Raw genomic sequence first — 21,839 nt, 5'->3', positions numbered from 1 at the left:
GTCAGCTCATTGCCAGTCCATTTACTTCTTTCAAGGTCACGTAGGCAGCTTCTCAGGGGTATATCCCAATTTTCCACATTCACAGATCAGTGCAGTAACCACTAAACTACTTGGCGAATATTTTTTGCAGACAAAAAGCCCTTCACATATTTTACCCCACCAAAAAAAAAAAAAAAAAAAAAAAAAAAAAAAAAAAAAAAAAGGCGAGTAGTTCACATCATACAACTTTTTATTCTTTTTCTCTGTAAAGCAAACTTGCCTTTAAAATATTGGCTGAAAATTACTTAAGTGAGCTGAAAACTACCCAGGAGCAATGTTTATTTTGCAAAACATAGTTATCTCCTGTCCAGGAGCCCTTATTAATTTGAAAAGTTTCCGCATGACCTCAGAGTTTCTGTAGCATATGTGAGAGTCCTGAAGCCTCAGCTGCATATGATAGTAATCAGTACTGCAGCCCTGTGGAAAGAGTTGTAAAATTCTGTCTGCCATGCCTGAGACCACAACCAGTTTATTTTTTAAACCAAATTAGAAAACTGCACATCTCAGAGCAAGTACCTAATTGGTACATATTCGTGCTCACCTGAAAAATGCTGCTAAGCAGAGGGAGCTCCTGGTCAGGGGGTTATGGCCAGTGTCCTGAGCTTGGATGTGGCCAGCTTTGAAGTGCTGGATGTCAGTGAAATCAGGCCAAGCTCCTGCAGGCTCAGAGGAGGGGTATGAGGAAAACATAGTTTCCTGGAGTTAGCTAACACATCTGACCAGAGAAAGTCAATCTCATCGATTCCTATCGCTTCTTCTGTTGGCTCTCTCTAATCTCCTCTGCCTAAGCAACTCCTCCCAAGTGCCTGGTTGCTAAATAGCAATTACAGCATAAAGACATTAGCAACTCTGTATTATAAACTCACTGGCAAGCCACATGGGGCTGCCAAGCCTGCTGTGACAGTGGGGCTCTGCCTCAGGGCTGCCTGTCCTCCTGTGTCAGGAATATTGATCAGCCAGTCTGGAATGACATCAGAGTTCACTTCCCATTACAACATGATCCTGACCTTTATTGAAGTGACTGCAGCCTCTGTGAGGTGCTGAACAGGGGTGGGTTCATCCCTGTTCCCTCCTTCCAGGCAGCTCCTGCCCCAGCAACTGCTTGCTTCTGCTTGACTGGGCCAGTTGTCCTGCAGAGCCCAGCAGGGCTGTTCTCCTTCAATAATCTGCTTCTCTCCAGGAATCTAGGGGCCAGCCGTGGAAATCTGTCTGCATTTACCTCACTGGACATGCAGGGAGTGGGGTTTTTGGGAAGCTGAGGCACAGTGAGTTAATGGCACACAGGGTCTGCAGTGCCCAGGGGACACATCCCCCTGCAGAGTCAAGGGGATGCTCATGGAAGAGGGTAGGATGGGCAGTGGGGAGGCCCTGCATAGTCTCTGCTCTCCCAAGTCACCTCTCTGATGCTGCCCTGTGGCAGGCTGTAAGCAGCAGCAGCAGCTCCACAGGCAGGAACTTCTGGACACTTCTCCAAAGCATGTTGAGTTTGACTCAGTTTGTCAACAATGCTGAGAGCACGAGCTTCCAGGAAAGCTGTTCCCCCTCAGCTGCTCCATTTCTTCTGCATATCAGCATTGCCAAGTTTGTTTCCCCTGTGGTGAAAGGAGGAGATAAAGTTATTTTAAAGTTCTGGAAGCTTGTGTGAGAGCATGGTGAGGGCCTCCTTGCTTGTTTACGTGCCATTTTGGTGGAAAAGCAAAGAGGTGGCATCCTGCTGAGCTGTCTTTGGAGGTCCCCAAGCTTCTAAATCACACAGGGGAAAAGGATGGAGGTTGCTGAAGAGCACATGACTCAGGCATTAAGAGGTTTTAGCAGAGTCATGGTAATGCACAAGCAATAAAATGGGAGCTACCAGCACAACATTTTCTGTAAACCACATACCAGAGTTGTCCAGCTTTCCAAGGAGAAGACACCAAGGAGAGGAAGGAGGGATCTGCCAAGGGCCCATGGCATGGTTTGTACCAAAGTGTTACTCCAGATGTAAAAGATGAGAACTTTTCCACCACAATGCAGTGGGGTTCTGGGTCCACTTTAGAGCTTCAGCAGGCAATGAAAAATATATTAGGGGCAGAAACAAGAGCACTGCTGGAGAGAGCCAGGTGAAAGCCCACAGCCTGGCCAAGGGCTGGGCAGCACTGGAGATCATAGAATCATAGCATCATTAAGGTTGGAGAAGACCTCTAAGGTCATACAGTCCAACCCAACAACACCATGCCCATTAAACCACATCCCCCTGGTCCTGTGCAGAGCCCAGAGCTGAGGCTTTCCAGGTGGGCTCCACTTGAGTTTCCCTTCTATAAAAGAGAATTTGCACTGGGGCAGGTATCAGAAGGGGCTGGCTGTGTCCTGTTGGTTGTGGAGCAGCTCTGCCATCAGGGAAGCCAGCAGTGCAGGCTGCTTTAATAAACCCTTTCTGCAAGCAGCCCTTTAATAGGATCTTTTGCCTCTGGAGGATGTGACGTGTGGTAGCAGCCTGTCTGCAGAAACACACTTGCCTGTCTGTTTGCAGAAATAGGCCAGGCATGGAGTTTTCTCCTCATTCACACTCACACACACATACATGGAAAAAAAAAAAGCTTTTTTAAACTCAAAAACTCACATGCTTTTGCAGAGTGTGGCCACAGTGCTGCCAGCCTCTGGGGGAGAGCTTTGAGAGCTTTTCTGCTTTTCTCTCCATCACACACAGTGGGATCTGCTGCCTGGCTGTGGTGTAGTAGCTGCTCTGAGGGCCTCTGCTTATACTCGTGGAATATGTTCTATACTTCCCAGTGAATGGATTTATTGAAGTCTGGCACTTATGGAAAGCCACCGGATATTAATAAAGGGTACTGGGATTAAAACTGTAAAAATGGACAATATTAATAGCAGTAGTGATTTTTAAAAGAGTCAATATACACAGAAAATACAGCTGACTGCATTTCATAACTGTTCAAAAGATGAATGGTGTTTTGTGGCAAACTACTGCTCTCTGTGACAGGTGGGGAAGGAGCATCTGTAGCAGGAGGGCTCAATGACATCAATTTGTGTATTTTGGAACATGATTTATTTATGTTCATTGCAATGACAGCTTTTCTGGTAATTTCTTCCTTTCCCAGCAAAGAAGCCTTAATCTCCTTACTGGAAATTGTACTATTTATGCAGAAAATCCTGCCTCTGAGATTGCTTGAGATCATGAGTTATGTAACCCAAACAGATGGAGCTGGAATTTTTTTTCTTTTTTTTTTCATGTCAATTCATATTATAATCTCAACAGGCTGCAATCATTTATCAGCTCATTTGTAGCACAGAAAAAAAAAGAGATGGAGGATTTAAAATGTGTGTTTAATATACAGTTACATAGGAATGCATGCCAGTGACAAGATTGTCATCAAATACCAGTAATAATAATAATGCTTATTAAGGACTTTCCTCATTCTTATGAACAGAACAACTCTGTGTGATACACATAATAATATGTTCATGATATTATGACCATCACCCTGCAAAGGCAAGGCTGTATTTACACATTGCATAGATGTGGTTATCTGCAGCATGGCTGTGAATTTGAATCTGAGAATACCTGGAAGATCAAACTGGTGAATAAGTGGGAAGGAGGAGCCAGGGGAGAGTTGGGGAGAAGCAGACCAGGGCAGGGAAGTCAGTGTGAAGTACCTGATTGATGCTGCCTTGTTCAGCTCTTGAGCAATATTAAGCCTTCCAGTGATGAATTACCCATCCAGCTCCCAGCTGGTCTTGTGCATACCCTGTAAAAGCCAATATATAATATACAATGCCTAGTTTCAAAATTCACAGTAGCTTAATAGTCTGCCTGCTAACACAATCAGGAAGATGAAATCCTAAAAGGCTCAGTAAGACTTGTAGAGATTTTATCCTTTCTAGTTCCTAATGTGGCTGTTCTGATTTCATGTGAGTTTAAGCTGGAATGACTCAAGACCACAGGAAAAAAATAGGATGAAAAGGGACAGGAGGGAAAGGTAGCAAGCAAATGTTATTACAAAATACAATGAATATAAATCATATATCTAGGTGTTCTTAATAATGAAGGGGGCATGATCAGATGAGTCTGGAAGAAAGAAGAGAAAGCAAGAATAATTTAAAGCCAAATATAATTTTCTATCAAGCTGAAGGTCAACCAGGGCTGAAAAAATCCACCAAATTCAAATATGGTCTTAGTCCAACCACATTATATACCTTTTTTTCCACTCTGTGTCAGTTCTCCATGTGATACACTTGCACATTTGGGCCCGAAGTGTAATCTAAGTCTCAGCCCATGACAAGGAGCTTTCAGGAAAGCCTCAGGGAACAGCAGCAGAGCTCCCCGTGTGACTCAGTACTGTCTGCAAAAGCCAAACCAAACCAGAGGCACAATGAGGTCCCCAAGGCTGGGTCCAGGGGTCTGTGGGCAGAGCTTGACCCCCATGGACCTGGCTCTGTGTTATGTTTGGCTGTCAGTGCACAACCACAGCTTGGTTCCAGCACCCTGCCATATTTTGCCAGCCTTGGATGCAAAGTGGCTGGGGAAGGCTCCTGTCCAGGGAATGTCACAGAGACCCCAAGATATGGTTTGTCTCCAGAGCTCTCTACCACCTTGCACACCTTAATGCTGGCAGTTTTTCTCCTTTCTGTGGGGCCCTTGTGGTGTTTGCCTCCTGGGTTGAGATTCCCAAGGGCAAGTCTGCACGGGATGCTGTGAGTGAGAGCTCACCTCCTTGCTGCAGCCAGGGATGGTGGCAACAGCCCAGGCCCCATCACAAGACAAAACTTTGTGGTTTTGTCCCATATTTTATTTTGCTAGGACCTGAACAGTTCCTCTGGTGAATGCTTTTGGGGAACAACCTAGAAAACTGAACATGAGAGCTCCTCGCAGCCAAGAGCTGCTCCAGCAGCCATTTTCAGGTCTCACCACCACCACCAGATCTTCCACTATGAGTATTTCTAAACAGGACAATAAAAACACACTCAGCAGGAGTAAAGCTTTTAAATACACTTGTGGCTATGGCCTCTAAATTCCCTCATGCCCTCCGAATTAATTTTTTTTTCCTGTCACATTTAAGGCTGCAGAGGAAATGAGAGATTTTAATGAAGCATCAAGTGATGAAATTTGTTACAAAGGAGGTCTGACAGTAGAAGCAATGCAATATTACAATGACAGCCTCAGTCTTAGCCAGGGATTTGACATTTTTTTTACAGGCAATGCTGTGCAACACCTTGAGCTGCTTTCTTCTGGACTGGGGGTTTTACCTACTCTGTACTACTAACAAGAAAAATTATAATGAGTTTTTAATCCATTCTGGATCTTGGCCAAAGATTAACTTAGTGAGAAGCTTTTCTATTAGCCAAGATTTCAAAGATTCCCCCCCCCTTTTTCATTCCACAAGGAAAGAAATCTTCTTCTGCTCCTGCTTGTAAATATATGTAAATGTTTAACTGAGCAGGATTTTGCTCAGGCTTACAAAGTGTGCTTTCTTTAGAATAGCTTTTCCCTGGATGATGTAATTCACTTGACTGGGTATTTTCTACTCTTGCACAACTGTGTAAGTCAATCTAAGCAGATTAATCTAAGCACCAACCTGGCACTCACTTTGCCAAACAGTTATTCAGTGCCCTGCAAAAAAAAAGGATTGTTATTTTTAGGGAGGCAAAAGGGTGACTTCTCTGTGCCTGAGAGGACTTTCAGATGGATGTTAGTCTGTTTGTGTGTAAATAGGTCTAAAACCCCCAAGGACCTATGGGCTGGATGAACCAGATCCTACATTAGCAGTTACATAACCAAAGCAGCACTAAGAGGAGAGAAAAAAATGCTGGTTTTTTTTTTCCCCAGTGCTACGATGACAGTCCAGAGTCAGGTGATTTAAAGGGCACAGAGATGATTTTAAAGGGAGCATCCACAGCACTGGCTTTGCTTCCTAAATCTTCAGCTGCACTGAGCTCTTGATATTACAGTCTGGGTTTATAGGGGATGGGGGGAAGATAAAAAACGGAGAGGAGAAATTAGAAGGTTTCTTTTTTTGTGTGTAGAAATGACTCTCAGAGAGGGGGAAGGTGATAGACTGATAGCTTTTGGGAAACATTTTGTTTAAACCTAAAGCACAGACTGCAGAGAGCAGATTCAAGTCATCTCCATAACATGCTCCAAGATGCTGCAGCATCACTCGGTCAGTCTGCCCCTAAGGGTGAGATAATTACAGCTGTGCTGTCTGAATGAGGGATTTTTTGGTTCACTGATCAGAAGTTTATTTTAAATCAACTTGAAATGAAAATTTCACGTTTTGTCAGGGGAATTGGACATTTTCCCTCCTTTCATTCAAAATTATTAATGGAATTCCTAGGGTATTCAAGAAAATATATTTTTTCATTAGGACTAAGGGGATTGGAGGAAACTAACCCACTATGAATATTTTTTTTGCCATTGTAGAAGTGCTTCCTAAATTCATCCTAGGTACTTGGTCACCCCAAAACTACAGCATCCTGCAGGGAAATATCTTCCTGGGCTTTTAGTGGTCTCTGAAGAAATATTCAATTCCTTGATATTTCTGCCTATTAAAGACAGATTTGGTAGATCCAATCACATCTCCCTCTTGTGGCTGCTTCCCGGGACTAAAACAGCCTGCTATATTACTTGGCATTATATGGGATCATAGAGGTTGCTTCTTTCACTAGCCCCTTTTTTGTGTTCCAGACAGCAGCTCTGGTGACAACACGTGGGTCTTCAAGAGGCTACATCACCACTTCTTGCCTCATGCTTCCCAGTGAGATGCCACCAACCACCTCTCTGGGCTTGGGGACATGGATATCAAACTAAAGGGTCCTGCCAGCCCCACACCAACCATCACAGAGGCCTCTGTATCTGCATGATGGGCAGCTGAACAAACCCTGCAAACAGACAACCCTGAGGAGATGTGGGCTTTACAAGAGGTTTTGCCCTCCAGAGCTCTTGAGGAGACTTCCCCTTCAACAACAGCATTTTGCTGCTCCCCACTTGGGTTTTACAAATAGCTGCTTTTCTAACTGCATTTATCCTCCAGCTAATGGTTTAGCAGCAAATGATATTTCATTTTGATGAGGAAGCTTTTGAGCAGAAGCCAAATCACTCCAGGCAAAGCAGATTTTGTTTTCCTACGGTTTAATCAGTAGGAAATTAAGAGGACAACATTGTGCTGCCACAGACGAGGAGGCTTGCAGCCACCTTCCCTCGGGTGAGTTTTTCCTTTCCCTCCCTCCCTGGGACATAACCAGGAGCCAAAAGTCACACTGTCTCACACAAATCCGATGGTCCCAGTCCTCAGCCCATGGAAAGCAGCATCACTCCAATGGGATTTGCAGCCTTCATCAGTTGGCAGGTCCACAGCATCCATCACAGAATAGTCAGGGATCAGCCAACCTTGCTCATTTGTTAGAAAGTCAGTTTTAGCTTTTAAGAGCAAATCAAGGACATAATTCAAATTCCTATTTGTGTCCTTACCTCAAGAGGATGGCAGCTCCTACGTGGCTTCTGACAGCAGGTCAGTCAGTATGAAAAACCACTGAAAATACATTTCTTTTTTTTTTTTTTCCATGCTGTCTAAAAGGGTCAAGGCTGGCTGCTTTGAGGGGAAGTGTTTGTAGGTAAACACTAATGTGACACTGCATTTGCAGGGGTGACTCAGCCACAGAAATATGTGCTTTTCATCACATATTTCAAACTCTGCAAAAAAAAAAAAACCAAGTTCAGGGCACTTCAGTCTGCTTATTCCACAGTGGAATTCAGCTCAGATTCTCTATACAAAAGATACTTATCTCAAATTTTAGCTAACGTCAAACCATGGAGACTAAATACTTCTGGAGGGTTATGTACTTTATGTATGAAATACAATACCTGTGTAGTTTTAAAAAGGACTCAGCATCACTATCTAGGTGATGGTTTTCCAGCACATGCCTGAATGGTTACAACAGACCTACAAACACTGCAAAGATTTGTTCCCAAAAAGTTTTACTTTGCAGCAAAAACCTTGTTTTACATCCAGTGCTCTGGAATGGAAACTCCTTGCTGGGACCCCAGGCTCCTTCTAGAAGAGTTTTATGCTGGTTGGTATGGAGGAGCAGTGCCTGCAGCCCGTGGTCCCTGCTGCTGGGGAGGCTTTAGCACTTGGACTTTCACATGGGGTCATCTGAGGTTAAGAGCAAGGGAGGTCACTTTGGCTCAGACTCCTCCTGCACGATGGAGGATCCTTCTAATCAGGATCAAACCAAAACCCATTTCAGTGCTGGGCCTGGCCCCTACTTCAGCCTGGGGGGAGCTGGGGGGGGGGGGGGGGGGTTTCCCACCCACTGTGCCAGGTATTTAAGGGGAGACATCTGCAAACTCCATCTCTCTTCCCAGCTCTTGGTGTGGAGCATGTTTGAGCAAGCTCAGCTGGCTGAGACCCGGCAGGATGGAGCAAGGAGGGAGAGGAGCAGCCCAGAGATGCCTGTGCTGGCCGGGCACAGATTGGATGTGAATAAACTCCATTCAGATTAACCCTGAAAGGGTTATCAAACACTGGAACCATCTGCCCAGGAGAGTGATGAGTGGAGTCACCAGCCCTGGAGGGATTGAAAAGCCATGTAGATATGGTGCTGAGAGACATGGCTTAGTGGTGGGCATGGCAGTACTGGGTAAATAGTTGGACTTGATTGATCTTAAAGAGCTTTTCCAAACAAAACAATTCTATGATACTAAAGCGAAGGGGTTGGACTGCAGCACTAAGCAGACCCAGCTGAGCTGCCTCTGAGCCCAAACTGGTCAGCCCAGTGCTGCCAAGGGTCCCCTTTGCATCATCCAGAGCCTGTGGATGGGATGATCTGAATATTTCACGGGAAAGGAGCATCTTCCAGCATTGCCTTGGCACTTAGCAGCTTTCCTGGGAAGGCAGCTGCCAATAGCTGGTCATAGGAGGGGAAAGGGGAAGGTGGTGGCATGGGAAACCCTGTCACCTTTTTCCAGTTTTCCTCATCTCAAGAGTCAGCACTTTATCATATCTCTGGTGGAAACTATGTAAAGGCTTCTTAATTAGTCTGTGGTCTCAGGCAGTTCTTGTGCTGACAGCTAGATGGGCCTGGGTGATACCACAGGGTTTGTTTTGTCAGATGGAAAAAGTTTTCATGTGAACCACAGCCAAACCCATGTGTTTGCCTGGTTACCAGAGCAGGGGTGAAAGGGGACAGGCACGTCAGAAAGGATCTGTGTGTGCCATGTCCTGAGAGAAAGCATGAGGCTATAGGTGAGCTGGGTTTCAGCAGGCCTTACCTCTGAAGAGCTTCTCCACTCCTGATCCTGGTGCCTCGTGCCACAGCTGGTGGGAGGATGATGCTGCTTAGAGAAAAGTCACTCAGCACCTTGAACAACCATTCTGTGTTCTGCCCCAAATATCCTGCTGCATAGCTCACAACCAGGGCAGATGGGGTTTTCCCTCCTTTTTTCTTTTTGATCTGAAGTCTCATAAAGAGCCTTTTATTGTGAGACTTCCTCTACCATGAGCTGTGCCTTGGGTACCACCACTGAGGCAGCTCCACCTCATCCCCTGCCTGCACCAGGGCTCCCAGCTGTGGTGCTGGGCAATGAGGGTCAGAAAAGAAACCTCCATCTTTTTCATGCCAGTAGTAGAGACTGAGTTAAAGCTTTTATTCACTGGCTAAAATTACTGTTAAATTTGGTAGTTAATTCATCTGTTTACTCAGCTGAGAAACCTGCTTTTCAGCTGGGACACTTAGCAGCTTGCCCCCATTTTTGGGGCCAAACCTCAAGAAAATCCAAGCTACGGTTCTTGAGTTAGAAGGGGATCCAAAACCAGAGACTCAGGGACGTTTCCTCACTGCCTTCTCCTCCTCAGGGTTGTACCACCCATTTCTTATTCACACCTCTCCCCCAGCCCCCAGTTAGTTACTCACACCTCCCTAGGGATGGATCCCAGAGTAGGCTCATCCTGCTTGTAGCAGAGATCCCACCTCTAGCCTCTTCTTGCCCCCAGCACACCTCCCTCCCACCCTCCCCAAATCCTCCACGAGCATGAATATGTATCATGCAGCTTGGGGCTTTTCCGTATGCACCCGTGTGCCTCTGAACTCATCTACATCTGCTGTTATGCATTAAAAAAAAAGAAGTTGAATAGAGGTATGTACAAGCATGTGAATACAGTCATCTATCATAGGAAAATGTTTCCCCCAAAAACTGTCCAGAAAAGAGCAATCTGGGACCACTTGTTGCTGATTTTTTTCTCATCTTTACTCCCACACATTCAGCAGAATCTTTCACAGGCAGTAACAACTGGAAATTGATTTCTGAGGAAGTTTAAATTAAGAATATTTTCCTCTGCTTAGGCAGGCATTTGAAAGTGTAATTCTTAAATACACTTTATTGCTATTAAATTTAATACCCATGAAGGATTACATATCCACTTCATTGCGAGTCTGGCAGGATTAGGAGAGTGGTGCCTGCTTAGTGTTTTAAAAACCATGTTAGTGTTTTAAAACCATGAAACACTAACAAAGCCCTGAGCGAGGGCCCTTTTCTAAGGGCTGCAAAATGCCAAGGGTTCAGGGAATTGCATCATGCCAGGAAAGCTGATGGCATGGCCTTTGAGGAGTTCCACATTTCAGCTGCCAAAACACACAGTGACAGAGAAGCAGCCACTGCAGAAATCCCCTCTGCAGACCCAGACTCCAAATTCTCCTCCCTGAAACCACTGGCTTCATCCTAGGCAGCTGGCTGGGGGAGTGGGATTAAGAATTCAAGGATTTGCCATTTAAATTTGCAATATTCACATTGCAATTAATTGTTCACAGTTGTATTGTTTGTAATGATTTTTCTCTTCCTCAAATCCACGTAGGGTAGATTTGAAGAAATTCCTCTAGCCTTGGAACTATGGATATGCAGGGGGGATGTTAAATCCTCCTCAGTGCCATAGGTGCAGCCTGGGATGGGACAAACCAGGCTGGCCCAGGCCCTCCTGGCATGGCCAGGAGATTGGCACAAGGCCCTCAGAGGGATCTCTCTCTTTAAAATGATCCTCAGTTTCTCAAAAGGTGTTTAAAGTCAATATCGTTTGCTCTAATTAATGGCCTCTCCAGCTCAGGCACCAGCCTGAGGCAAATCCACCCCAAAATCCCCTGGAATAACCACCACGACTTTGATGATAGTGTATGAGGCGACTTGCTTTGCGTTACAGTAAATTGGCATGTGGGAAGAGCAAACCAGACTCACAGCTTCCCTGCTCCTTCCAGAAAGCTCCCAGAAAGCTACTGTGCAGGTGTGGGATCCTCTGCACTCCATCTTTAAGGAAACCAGAATTGTGCCCTGCCAGCGGGAGCCAGTCAGTGCCAGGCTCTGAAGGGCCCCCAAGCACCAGGTATAGGTAACACACAGGGAAGTGTGGTTTTGATTCAGCTGCTGGTAGGGTGACTCTGGCACCTTCAGAGCTGACTTAGCTCTGGATATTTCCAGGTGTAAGCCTTTGGAACTGGGAAAAAAAAAAGAAAGTTCAAATTGAAAATTTGAAAAAAAAAACAACCAAAAAAACAACCAACGCTTGAGCTACACCAATAATTTAGGAGGGGGGTATTTAAACTTATTTTTATTATTGTTTTTTTTCCTTTTTACAGCCAATGAGCATTGGTTCTGGGAGAAGGGAGCACACATGGTAGGAAGGCTGTGGATGCCAGAGGCAGAGCTGGTCTACAGAGGGTGAGCAACAGCAAAACCTCACCTCCCACCAGGTACCTGATGGACATGGGGAAGGTTCACCCACCCACAGCAAGATGTGATGGCCAGGAATCCCCAGAAAGCTGATTTGCTTCTAGGGGAAAGAAGATATTAGAGAAGAAAAAATACTCTAGGATTTGCCTTCAGAACTCCAGCAGCAGGTTCAAACATACTCTACAAGTACTCCTCCACTTCCACAGCTCAGCTCAAATTCCTCATACTGTTTCCTTTACATCAAAGACACAGAAACTTGAAAAAAAAAATCAAAGCAGCAAACAAATCATGAAGGAAAAAGGCTTCTTAAAGCAGTGTGCAAGCCAGGTCTCTCCTCATTTGCCTAAGGAGAGCCCCAAGACAGAGCCTTTAGCCATCTTGGCTAAATCTTCCAAAACCTGCAGCTAGGCTCAGGTGAGCCTGGTTTAAAGCCCTGCTCCAAACCAAGCTGCTTGCACTGAAAAAAATGCTGGGGCACTGGAGAAATGCTGGCAAGCCCCAGGGCAGCAGGGAAGAGTGTTTGTCAGGAGCTGGGAGAGTGTCAAAGAATTCACCAGGGTCTTCCAGGGGCTGAACCTCACCCACAATTACCCAGCCCTAAATTAGCCTGATGGGAAACCTGATTTTTCATGAAGAGAGTTCAGGGTGAGGGAGTGTCACCATATCACAGTGTCAGTGATACCAGTTTGAATCATCAGCTCGAAAAGAGAGAGCAGCATCAGCCATGGATAAATATTTCCATCCTTGGCTCAGATTTGTTGTCACTGGTGGCTGATGAGAGTGCAGGAGGACCCAGGGGCACCCAAAATGGGGCTCAACAGCATTTTTACAGATGGCCTGGTGGGGAGCAGACCTCTGAGGTATGTTGGGAATTGGTGGGTAATTTATGACCCATCCTGCAGTGGTAAATGCCCCACAGTGTGTATGCACCCAACACAAGACTGATTGCTCTGGCAGCAACCTGTGTGCTCCTGGGAAGTTTCCTTTGCATTAAGTGCTTTTGACACTAATGTTGGTGCCTAAGAAAACTCATTAGGATGGCTGAAACACCCGGCCTGCTCAGAACCACCGAGCATACACACTGGAAACACAGAGGCAGACCCAGTGCAAGAGAAAAGCAAGATGCTTTTTGTTCTTAAGGCAGGCCCCTGGCCTCTCCTGCCCTGGCTTGGCTTTGAGTTGGGTTTGGTAAGAAGTGAGAAAAATCCTTCCTCGTGACATTTCAGTGCTTTTTATGAAGCAGGCCTCAACATTCTGCATTAAAATGTCGCGTGAGTGGATTGTGCTTATATGAAGAGTAATTTGGTTTGATTTTGCTCTTTACAGATACGGGAAGAAAGCCCACTGCCTGCCCTCAGTAGCATTACAGAGGCAGAATATTCAGAGAAGAAATTCAGGTTCATTGCCTACATTACTTGGTGCTGCCGCGCAGCACTGAAGGTTTTTTTGGCACAGATCTGCAGCCCAGATATTCCCACTTGGAAGAACCTGAGATTCGGGGGATTATAAAGGATGTGTGGGAGTATTAGTCAGTTCATCTGAAGATGAAAAAGACTCTCATTGAAATACTTCATGGCCTTTGAAGCCAGAATAAAGCACACAGGGTATTTTTAGAAGCCCGCCTGCACTTGCCAACACCTGCATCTGCTGATGGCTCCTGAGTGTCGACACCCAGTGCCTTTCATTGCCACACCACTCCAGATTTATACAAGATTCTCCACTGCAGCCACAAGAAAAGGGAGGAGCAAGAAATGCACACAAGCAGGGAGTCTACCCCAACTAAAGCATCCCTGAAAAATCCTCTCTGAAAAACTTCAAGGAATTTAGTTCCTGGTTTAAACACTGCACTTGTTAGAGTTAGGTTGGCAGAGTTTGGTGATGATTGGACTTGATGGTGATAAAGGTCTTTTCTTACCAGAGAAGTTCCTATGAGACTATGTTTGTTCATCAAAGATGCCACCTTGGAGCACTGGGGGATGCATGGTGGGAATATGCCACAGTGCACAAGAAAGACCAAGGTGGGACTTGCCCAGCACAGCTTTGACATGGTATCTTTAGTTAGGTCATTTGTTTGGGACTTATTTCTGGAGATCCAAAAGGGAGTTGCCATCCAAAGACACCAGCACTAGCCACCTATGGAACTGCTGAAGTGATGTGAGTTAAAACTCACACTTCAAAGGACCATAAAAACACAGAGTGGTTCTGTGTTTTGCATGCTTACCTACCACTCCAAAGCATGGTTAGAAGCAGGCTGATAAGTGGGGTGTTGTAATTATCCTCTCTGTTTTTACTTTCACCCCATTTGCCATTACTTTCCTTAAAAATAGACACACACACACTGGAAAGAAGCATTTTCCCATGAAAGACTACCAATACCAGGCTGTGTAAGTTCTTAGAAAATTACTTATTATTACTCATTCGGATTTTGATATTAAAAATTTGTAGTGTGAATTTTCCAGCAATAGAATCTTAATCTTACCGAATAAGAACTAGCCCAGGCCAGTAATAACATTTCTGAAGGAACCAGTCATGGAAAACATGTTTCTCAGATGTATCTCAGAGCTGTTCTCAGGACAAGAAATTTCCTAGGGAAGTCTAAAACTCAAAAATAAAATAATAAATAAATAAATAAAATTTAAAAAAACCCAAAACACCAAAAAAACCCCAAAACCACCATAAAACTGAAATGAAGGGGTTCAGGAGAGAGCTGGAACTGCTGTGCAGGAGTGGCACGTGGGAATTTAACATGCTGCTGTTGCTACTGAGAGGGGTTTTCTCCTTCACTGTGACAACTAAATCTTGTGCTTTAGATTGGAAAGGACACACATGGGAATAACAACAGCAAAACTACCAGTTCATAGGGGCTGTGTCATAGAAATCCACTCAGCCCTACCCATCACCTCCCAGGCTCATAGGAAAGTCTAGGAGTCCTTGCATGGTCTCCTCTCTAGATCTGGGCAGGGCTTTGGAGGAAAAACCATCTCACTATCTCACTGCCTTCTTCTCCTGCTGGGTGGGCAGAGATGTCCCTGCCAGTGGGCCAGTGGTGCAGGCTCCTCTCTGGAAAGCTAATAGGACACAGCATCAGTTTAACCATTAGAGGTCCTGTGGTCCTTGGGGTACAGCCAGGCACCTCCCTGATGCAAGGGGCATGAAACTGGGCTCCAGTCCCCAGGATCTTCATTTGCTTGCTGAGCACAGCTGCAGGGACAGGCTCTTTTCCTACCCAGAGCCATACTTGGAAAATATATTTTGCTGACAGTGCCATATCTGTCAGTTCTCCCATTAAAAGAGGAGACGCTCGTTTTGTCTCTGCTGGGGCTTGTATGTGCAGTAAAACCCTTCTATCAACAGAGGCACCAAGGAAACAAGCTGGCTAAAAAACAGCTAAACTGTACAAGATCCTATCTGCCATCTCACAGCCTGATGGATTACTGCCTGCTTGGACTGTCTTCATCTGGAGGAGGGTCTGGGAATAGGGGTCAGGAAAGGAAGGAGCCACATGAGCCCTCAAGCCCACTCCTGTCATCACCTTTGCATCCACCATCTCGCTGTGGTCAGTACTCACCAGGCTCCTTTCCATGGAGGGAGAGCATCCCTCCTTCCCATCAGGGCATCTTCACTCTGCGCCCTGGAGCTCCAGAGAAATCCTAGAAAGGTAGGAGAAAAAGGAAAAAAGAAAAGTATTTCAGCCCTAACCAAGGAGGAAAATCAACAACTTGATAAATGCTATTCACCGGTAGCAGTAATGATTCGTTTGGGAAACAGATTAATTTGGAGCCAGTCTGACACAGATCTTTGTTTTCCCCTGTATTTAATGTTACCACTTGGAGTCTTTTGCTGTGAACTGTGGTGAAGGGCTGAGCACTGCAGTAAGCATGGTAGTCTTGGATTATTCACTTACCAAGCCAACAGGGAGGATCTTTGTAACAGGAGGCCGAGGGCAATTCCAATCTCATTCTGAAAAGCCACATTTCAATGAGGCATCCTTTGAGGATCAGAGTTTCTGCATCATCTGAAGTTATTGCCTTAATCCAAATTGTTGGTTCAATTGCTTTCCATGAATTTAGCACTTAAAGGGATTACGTCAAAAAAGCTCTAATTTTCCCTCTGACCTTTTAGCATCGTCAGACAAAAGCTGGGACATCAGCAAAAGAATTTTAAGTCAATAATTGTTGTGTAGTGGCTCTACGTTTGTGAGCCTAAATGCTGCCCCTGCCCTAATCCTTCCTCCCTCTATGGAGCAGAGTCACCTGCCATAGACTTCTGGGTTTGGTTTTACATCGGCCACACCAGCAGGAGAGAACTTGCACACAAGGCAAGAGAGCAGCAACCCAAATGAAAATTAGAGAGACGAGGCTGCTCTGCTGGAGCCCCAGCAAGTTCTCAAAATGGCAGCTCTAACCTTGGGTTGCCTGAAAAGAGGCAGACCAGGTACCTCGTTCTGCTCTGCATTACCTTGGGCAGAACTAACTGGATTTACATGGCATAAAGCACAAGCAAATGAAGGGAGAGTAACCACAGAGGCCAGATCCTTATTCCTTTGACATTTCTTCTCTCACAGCAGGTTTTAAAAAGCTGGACTGTGAAGCCTGCTTTGTGCAGACAGGTTTAGCTACAGTTTTGAGTTATGGGCTTAGGTTTCCTTTTGGCCCTGGTCCTATGTTGGCTCCCCTCACTGTCACCTCATGCAGCTGCAGCGACATTGCTGGGGTTAAAAAAACCCCAACTGTTTTACAGGTGTGGTTCATGCTCATGGCAGGGATGGAGGGGAAAGCCAAGCAGTTGTGCAAGCCTTTAGTGGCTGCAAGAAACAGCAAGGCTGTGAAGGAGGTGAAACCCATGGCAGAAGCCACTCCTCACTGTCCCATTGAAGATGAAGGTCCACAGGTCCCTTGGACAGCATACAGAGGTGCTGGGGCATGTGGGGTTGGGGTAGATGGCTCAGGCCACAATGGGTTTATGGGGCTGGAACAGGGACTTGGATCTATGGGAGCATTGCTTTGGAGCAGGCTGAACACACAGCCAACTCCTGCCTGCTTTTGCAGCTCTTCTCTCTGAGGCAGTGGCTCCTGGGGAGGCAATCTCTTACAACATCTCTGCATTTTTTTTTCTGGCACAATGAGGCCCTGTCAGGAGCCTTCACTCACTCCAATACCGAAGTACAGGGGAACCACAAACAAGAACTGTAGTGTTGAAACACCCGAGCGCTGTCACAAGCTGTCTCAGCTAAAAATAAACTGCCAGGATAGACTGGCAGCCTAAACAAGCCTCAGACTCTCTTTCACCAAATACTGTAAGGGAGACACCCACCAAGAGCACTTACTCAGACAAATAGCTTCAAATATTGAGATGAGTTTCATTTCTCACCTCTCTCCCAAATTTAAGTCCCCCTGAGCCCTCTCCTGCTCCTCTGTCCCAAACAAGTATCACAAAATCACATGCTTTGGGTTGGAAAGGACCTTAAAGATCATCTACTTCCAACTCCCTTGCATGGGCAGGAACACCTCCCACTAGACCAGGAGTAGCCTGGAGTCTGTGGCACTTCTCCAGATTTTTTTCTCCTCATCATCACTTTAGGGTATTTCATGTAGCCCTGGGAAGGGGAAAGAAACAACCCTCACCTTTGCTTTGAGTTCAAGTGCCCCATGAGCTCTGGTTCCTAGCTCACCCCTCCATGTTTTACAGTGGTATGGACATTTTGCACAGCTTTACAAGGAGAGGGGGAACCAGCCTTGCAGAAAACCACCAGCAGGCAGACAAAGACCTGCAACAAAGCCCAGCCAGCTGTTTTGTCTGAGCCTGGACTGCTCTGTCTCTGGCTTTTGCTGGGCTAGTTTCCTCACCTGGTCTTGCTTTAGTCTTACCAGGTTATCTGAAGTTCAGCTCACACCCCCTGACCCTTGGGTGAGCTGAACACAGTGAGGTATCTGCCCTGGACGTGGCTGTGCCAGGCTGCCCGTGGCACACCATTTGAGGTAGGCAGGTTCCTGTCAGCTCCTCACCTTTTGAGATGGAGAGATTAATGATGTCCCTTTGGGGCTCTTGAGGATATTTTTAAAGACCTGACCCTGCTGCATCTGGCAGCTCCCCATGAGACCAAGACAACAGCTCCCAGCCTTGGAGGCCACCCTGTGTGTCACACAAGACCTTCCTCCCCTCTCCTCACATTCTCCTTTTTTTGGTTTTTCCATCTCTGTGAGAAGGACGAGGAGGCTGGAAACAGAAAGCTGGATGGCTTTTCATCCCTCTCCCTCAAAGACAGTGGGGGGCTGCACTCTTGCAAGACCCACAGGCTTCTCCTGGACACCAGGATACAGCCTGAAGTGTGGATTTCACTGACTGATGAGGGAAGGTGGCACAGCTCCCCCATCAGCCCTGGCTCCAGCACATCGCCATCAGCCCCATCGATGTCAGCAGAGACATAATCAGTCCCTCTCAGTGGTCCCAAGGGTATGTGGCCATGTCATGGAAAGGAGACATCCCTTTGTCTGCTTTCTGTCCAAAATAGCCACATTTTGATGCTCTGAGCCATGCCCAGGAGGAAATTCCCCACCCGTTAGCCTCCTAGTTTGTCTTTTGGCCTTTCAAAAGGATTTGGATCAAACAAGACAGGATGCTGGCATGCAGAGATAAGAGCAGGCCCCCAGTGGCAAGGAACAATTCTTTTTCCTCTACTGTCAGGCAGGCATGGAGCCAGTGGGGCAGCTCAGGCTGGCTTCCTGCACTGCCTGGACATGGGCAGTCCTGTTCTGGGGAGAGGTGATGCCCAGGGCAGGCACTGTGGACACCTGCATCCTCAAGACTGGCTGCAAAATCATGGGCTGGCTTGTAGGTGATATAGAACATGGAGAGATGGAAGAGAAAATGCCCACTGGCTCTTCATCTGCCCTCATTAGAGTGTCTCCTTCTCCAGAGCAAAGAAACAGGGGGAAATGCAACGGTGGGTGATGTCTGTAGCTCAGCATGGGTGCCCAATTGTTAGGAAAAATTATACAATGAGCCTAGTTTCAAGCAGGAAAACTTTTGATTCAGAGATGTCAAACCACTTCCAAGTTAAAGCAAACACATCTTCGGTGCTCCTTCATCCAAGGGTTAAATTTATAGCTTGGCTCAGCATGGCACCTCACTTGGACACCACTGAGTGAGGGCAAAATGCCTTTTGGTGCACAGGGCTCTCTGCTGCCAGGCTTTGGAGGTGCAGGTGGGATCATCTGCAGCTCTGCTGAAACAGTTCATCACCAGAGTGTCTCTTAGGGCTGCTTGGTGGGAGACAGCACTGGGCTGGGGAATGCAGGGTGCAGGGCATGGGGCCACACCACCTCCAGACACTGCTCCCACCCCAGTTGGAGTGGGCACAGGCATGAGCTGAGCCAATGTTAACCTTGAGAAAGAGTTTTGACTGAGGCGAATGAACAGATCCTTGTAAAAAAACATTGCAGCTTCAACACAATGGAAAGGTTTGCTCTTGCAGAAATTGCTAAAGAAACACAAAGCACAGAAATTCATAAGCAGGCTGGTCTGACCAGCGTGCTTTCAGCCTTGTTTCTTCAAGCTATGAGCAGAAATATATGAGAATATTAAATATTCCTCACTTCTACGGAGAAATTGGGAGTGAAACTGTGCCCAGGCTGGATCAGACCCTGAGAAAGCCAAAGGCAGTGCAGGCTCCAATCTCTCTTTGTATGGCTGACGAGCTGCAGTCAGCCTGCAGAAGACCAAAAAGTCTTCTTTACCTCTCCTATACTTCTTCACTTTACTTTACTTCTTTACATGCAACTGATTATGCCTTTCACTTGCCTTCATTTGCTGATTGCAAGGCAGGGAAGCAGGGAAGCAGACAGTAGAATTAAAGCAGCTGAAGGTTGTTGTCAGAGATGCAAAGCAGAGATGCAGTTCCCCAACCTCCTGGCAGGGCTGATTTACCCTAAGACCCCTGAGGACAGACTGAAAACCACAGTCGAGTCCTTGGTCCCTAAGAGATAAGAGAGATCAGGATGTGCCCTTTGCAATGATCCAGGGAGAAAACAAAGTAAGATCTGGAGCTGCAGCCCATGCCAAGAGAGGAGTTTTGCCTTGTTAGAGAGGGGCTGATGTTCACAGAGAGTTAATTCACACTGACAGGAATTTGGCCCCATGGATTTGAAGCCACTGCTCCAAATCCTTCACAACTGGCTGCAGATGTAGTGGTCCTGCATCAGCACCAAGGCGTTAAGCAGGGTCCTGGCCTGGGGCAAAGCTCCCTCAGCATGAGGGAGAGCAACCAGCTCTGGGTTGAATAAGGCTCAGCATCCCCCAGACTGCAGACAGAAACAGCCCAGTCCTGAAACCACTCCTAGGGTTTTGGTTCTTTTCAATCAGCAAATGGCTCAGCCTGACTTTTCCCTGTTTCTCTGTTTGTTTTTTGTTTTTTTTTTTCCTGCAGAAATGCTTAAAATTCTCCTTAAATGGCCTTTCAAAATTTTCCATTTTAAATACAATCTGGAGGGTAAAAGGGAAAAAAAAAATCTGAGTATAGCTGAGACAGATGACATTAACTGGTTATAGGATTTATGCTGCATCATTGTTATATTTGGCTCTTCCTAATGTCAATAACTATTGTGCTTTTAAGGCTACATTATAAAAGATAAAAAAGGAACTAGACAAGTAGAGTTCAGGCCAAACTCTTGAACTGGTCAAACATGCAAAGCAGTTGCATTAAAGTCCAGAATCAATATTTTCACGTCAGAACGCTGCACAGAACACAAACCAGAGAAGTTGGGGAGGTTTTGACAGGATTTTCTTTGGCAAGTCCTGGCTGGGTTCAGGCAGCTCTGGAGGCTGGTCTGGCAAGGAGTCAAGGCTGCAGGAAGCCTTTACAGGAGCTTTGAGCAGGGAAACATCCAAGTGTTCTACAGTTCTGCAGCTGTATGGGCCTCAGTGGAACTTGCTGGACTACAACTATTTTCCACTGGGTGTACTGGGAGCTGTAGCTGCTGCTCTGTGGGATAAATTTGGTCCTGTGATGACTTCAATTTCCTCACATGACAAAAAAAACCCCAAACATTTCCCTGCTAGTTTGTGTGTCCTAAAATATACCAAGAAGAGGAAAGTCATGGCAGATGGTGTAGGGCAGATAGTAAACCCATGGGTTTCACCATGCCTTATCATTCTGACTGACTGCTTTGCCCATTAATTGGTGCTGTGGGGATGATAAGTTGCTGCACTGCTGCTGCTTGAGGAGTAAATGAAGGCTTTGTGAGCAAAAGCAGCAAAGTTAGTTCATCAAATAAAACTTGTTTCTGTTAGGAAGGAAAAGCTCAAGCCAAGGAGCTTCTCTCCACAAAAGCAAAATTTGTAATGTCATTCATGCCAGAAAGTTATTGCTTTTCTGATCAAAGTGAGGTTTAGATTAAGAGAGAATCTCTTTGCATACAACATGCATATGTATTAATACCATGCCTCAGCTGCTCTCTAGCTCCAGGAGACTGGAAGGTGGGGCAGCAGTAAGAAGAGATGGATCCATCCAGACAGAAGCCAGCGTGGCACACAGACAGCTGATTTCTGAAAAAAAAAAAAAAAACCAACAAAAAAACACAAACAAACAAAAAACCCAAAGAAATCCAAAGAAAACAAAAAAAAAAAGCCCTCAGATCAGAGGGATGGTCAGTGCCCTGGTGCTGGGCTGACTTCACCTCTCCTTGTTCAACACTATCTTATATTAGTTCATTATTGCAATTTGAGAAAAATTCCTTGGAAGTAAAATTGGAGAGAAATCTTAGACTCTGACAGCAAAGCCCACTTGGCTTTCCAGGGGCTGCTTGATGGCTACTGAAGGAGGGACAGGCTCTCCAGTGGTTTCAAGCATCCTTGCCAGGAAGGGAGGACATCACTACGTCAGGGACACAAAAAAAACCTCTCAAGTCCAGTGCTGACCACCACAAACCACTGTGGGAAGTCACTATCCTATGAAGGTGACCCAGCAGCTCAGGCTGGGTACGAGGAGATGTGAGAAAGGCAGAAGCAAGACCTGTATACAGCCCCTGCCCGACACTCTCTGATGAGGTCAAGCAGTTCCTTCCTCCAGCACCTCCTATTTATACACCCTGCA

The 21,839-nt window shown here is 46.0% G+C and overlaps 3 long non-coding RNA genes across 4 annotated transcripts; all 3 read right to left on the bottom strand.

Annotated features, from left to right (window-relative positions):
• Positions 1-211: 211 nt before the first annotated feature.
• Positions 212-1,067, bottom strand: LOC139796696 (uncharacterized). The gene is made up of 2 exons (XR_011726102.1): positions 581-1,067; positions 212-456 (listed from the first exon to the last, which is right to left on the bottom strand). It is a non-coding gene; the product is annotated as an uncharacterized lncRNA (long non-coding RNA).
• A 38-nt stretch (positions 1,068-1,105) lies between these two features.
• Positions 1,106-9,561, bottom strand: LOC139796843 (uncharacterized). Of its 2 annotated transcripts, XR_011726165.1 has the most exons (6): positions 9,305-9,561; positions 7,502-7,723; positions 3,691-3,782; positions 2,639-2,879; positions 1,921-2,174; positions 1,106-1,631 (listed from the first exon to the last, which is right to left on the bottom strand). It is a non-coding gene; the product is annotated as an uncharacterized lncRNA (long non-coding RNA). The 2 variants fall into 2 exon arrangements; XR_011726164.1 differs by having other exon boundaries at positions 2,639-3,782.
• A 4,573-nt stretch (positions 9,562-14,134) lies between these two features.
• Positions 14,135-17,979, bottom strand: LOC139796841 (uncharacterized). The gene is made up of 4 exons (XR_011726163.1): positions 17,755-17,979; positions 15,318-15,399; positions 14,736-14,817; positions 14,135-14,344 (listed from the first exon to the last, which is right to left on the bottom strand). It is a non-coding gene; the product is annotated as an uncharacterized lncRNA (long non-coding RNA).
• Positions 17,980-21,839: the final 3,860 nt, after the last annotated feature.

The sequence above is a fragment of the Heliangelus exortis genome, chromosome 5, assembly GCF_036169615.1.
Source record: "Heliangelus exortis chromosome 5, bHelExo1.hap1, whole genome shotgun sequence".
Lineage (NCBI taxonomy): Eukaryota > Metazoa > Chordata > Aves > Apodiformes > Trochilidae > Heliangelus > Heliangelus exortis.
This window is presented reverse-complemented; position numbering and strand designations above follow the sequence as displayed.